Source organism: Rattus norvegicus, chromosome 2, assembly GCF_036323735.1.
Source record: "Rattus norvegicus strain BN/NHsdMcwi chromosome 2, GRCr8, whole genome shotgun sequence".
NCBI lineage: Eukaryota > Metazoa > Chordata > Mammalia > Rodentia > Muridae > Rattus > Rattus norvegicus.
The window spans coordinates 985,534-988,862 of NC_086020.1; positions in this window are offsets into that span (position 1 = coordinate 985,534).

Here is a 3,329-nt window from a genome sequence, read left to right on the forward strand (position 1 = left end):
GTGAGTGTAACCGGAGTGACTGATAAAATGAACCAAAATACAAACAACCAGGTAACGTGAAATCCAAGTAAGAAACACCCTATCTACTCTGCATAAGAGATCACCCCTGTATCCGTACTTCAGAGATGTATTGACTATGGCTCGGCCATTTACTTCTGACATAAGCACCTTTCATAATTTACTTAAGACTATTCGTAAAACTGGGAAGATAGTTATACTTACTGCCTATAAGTTGAGAAAGTTTTAATTAAGATAATATCTGCAAGGGTTTTATCACAATGCTCTGCAGATAAAGTGATCGGCAAATTTTTGCTCTGTCACTCTATCTGCCCATGATCTAGTTTGACGGAGAAGCAACTATGGGAAGCCACAACGTAACTACTGTGGGCTAAGCTAGTATTGCAAACTACAAAGACAAAAGTGTCCACCTGAAGTCAATAGTCTCTTAGGAGCACCAACTGGACAGACACCTGCAGAATAACCTATTGCAGCACTAGCAGAATAACCTACTGGGGAGACTAAGAAATGGATTTGTCTCTGGCAACGCAGTGGGTAAACCAGTCAGCATGATTTCTGGTGATGGTGCCAAAAGAACGCTGAGACGAATAAAAGCCTCATCTACCTCCGCCCCATTATACTACTCATAATTTAATCCTTAACAATACCTGTTTGAAAGACTGAATCATGATGCCTCCTCTCCAGAAATCATTAACCTGAAATGCGACCACTGAGGCAGTTAGTTATGACTGGATATTTTTATGTAGCCCCAAGAACAATGTTTTTCACAGCAAGCCCTAGTAGTTCTGCAAAAACATATAATCACTGCTGGTTCTGGTTTCTATGCCTGACAGATAGTGCAGGAAAAAGAAGGAATCTTTTAAATATTGGACACCCTGAAGCTCCCGAGGTCCAGCTTAGCTCTTGGTTTTCAACCAGCGACTTTCTTAGAAGCCACCAGAGGTTATTATCAAATGGTTTCTGGCCACTAGAGATGGTGTCCCTCCTAAATGTCCTTCCAGTGCATAGCACAGTCACACACTCCACATTACTCACTGGTAGAGATTCTTCACCTACTGCTCACTGTTAGTCAGGCTGAAATACAGGGCTTTTCTCTTCACCTCATCTGCTTCCCCTTGGCAGAATCCCACCATAGCAGGAAGCTGCGGCTGGACACTGTAGGATTCTTTGGGGTGACTTCCAAAAACGGAAGACCATTGGGAGGATAGAGAAAGAGGGCATAGTAATCACATTCATCGGATGCCAGAACGGCCTGGAAAGTGTTCAGCTGTGGACAAAAAGGAATTGCAGACACCCTTAAACAAAGAAATAAACAAAAGAAGAAAATCAGAACACAGGTAAGGTGTTCCAACAAGGGGGCGGATGCCAGATCCTTTTTAGGATTTCCCCATGTTGGTTTTGAACATAATCGCCTTTAGAATTCCGTCTTCAAATTACAAATATAATTTTCTAAACCATGCTTTTTTTTAATCTTTTCTACCAATTTAGATCAATAGTTAAATAATGCATAAATGAAACACTGGTTTAAAATCTTTAGGATTGCTGGGAAGAGGATGAAGAAGAACTAACTAACACTAAGGATATTTGAAAAAGCCATATGAAGGGCCAGAGAGACGGACAGTTAAGGGCATAAGCTGCTCTTCCAGAGGTCCTGGGTTCAATTCCCAGCACCTACTCGCCCATGGTAACTTACCCCTGCTTGTAACTTCAGTTCCAGGACTTCTGACAGCCTCACACAGACATACAAGTAGGTAAAACGTCCACGAACATTAAAATACAAAAGCCATATGAAAAGCTACTTGCCAACTTACAACGAACGTTACAAGGTGGTTAATTCTCCTTCCACTGGCTACAGTCCAGAGGTAGATGTAGGACACCTTGCTCTCAAGTTGTTGGTCGAGGATGTCACAGAGATGATACCAGAGTTGTCAATTCTCATTGCTCAGGGCTACCCATCAGAATGTGATGGTAAGATCCTATAGCTGATGACACCACACATGTAGGTCAAAGAACTTGAAGAAATCACACAGACCTGCCTGCACAGTACTTAGCAGGAAGCTTCCACCCCTGCTAGCTTTATGATGCTAGAAGATGCTATGCAGACTATTCTCACTCCACTGTGACTACTCAGGGCTACATAACAAAAGCCCTGGCAAGATGTACTCATGGGTGTGCCATAAATGGCAGGAATGTAATGAGGATCACCAATCATTTTCTGGGTGGATTCAAGGTCCGCACTAAAAGAGGAAACTATTGCCTGGCATTGTAAATCTGGTCAGTGAATAATCCCTTGAATACAGCGAAGCCTACTCATGAGTGAGGGGCCACCACTGCAGCATGGTCCACTCACTAGGGACCATACCCCTAAAGAAAACCCATCCCTAGCAGTTCTCAAGTGACAGAATCTTCTCAGCTGCAGGCAGGGGCTTCAGTGCCCTACGACATCCGTGCGGGAATGTTGAGTGGTTTGCTCTTCTGCTGGACACCAACTGCACTGAGTTTGTGAGTTCAACGACCATATCATGAGAACATGTCATTGTTTTGATCCAACTCCTTCCGACCTTTGGCTCTTAAACTCTTAAACTCTTTCCACCTCTTTTCTTTTCCCTTCCCAGGCTCAGCTCCACTAAGCCCTCTACACAGTGTTTAAGGGTCCCCACCCCTACTAAGTGCTTCTTCCACCAAAGAATTAGTTAAGGGATGATCCACTGTCTTAGACTCTGTAGTTGGCTTCCCTCACTAGATAATATATGCTTTACAATTTAATAGGGAACTGGGGAGACATTTCTCTTACAAATACTCGCTTTATAAAGAAGGTGGATGACAAGAAGGAAAAGAAATCACTTATTGATATCATTACCTCTTCATTTTGCTAAACAAGACAAGCTGCCACAGCAAGAACCTCAAAACTGAATACAAGGAACGAATGTGTCCCTGTGTTTTTTTCTGCCTTGTTCTAGAACATCTCAACTGTTACTTTTACCTTTCTGACACGTAATGCTAAAGTACAGCTTTGAGGTTTGTGTAATAAGACAAAGAAATGTAGATATTAATATGGTTTCAAGAAAAAAAAACTCTGTAGCTCCTCTGTATTCTCTAAATGGAAGAGTCTGCTTACCTTCCTTGTTTTTGAAAAAAAAGTTCATGAATTCAGTCCCCACATTCTACATTTGTTGCAGCTGTAGTCCTCAAGTACGTTATCTGCAGGACTTGACCCTCCCCAGAAAAGTCAAAACATCTAAGTTTCCAACTCGGGTACACAAAGAACATGTGTCATCCATCATCAGTCAGGGTAGGGCCAGAGGCTGCCT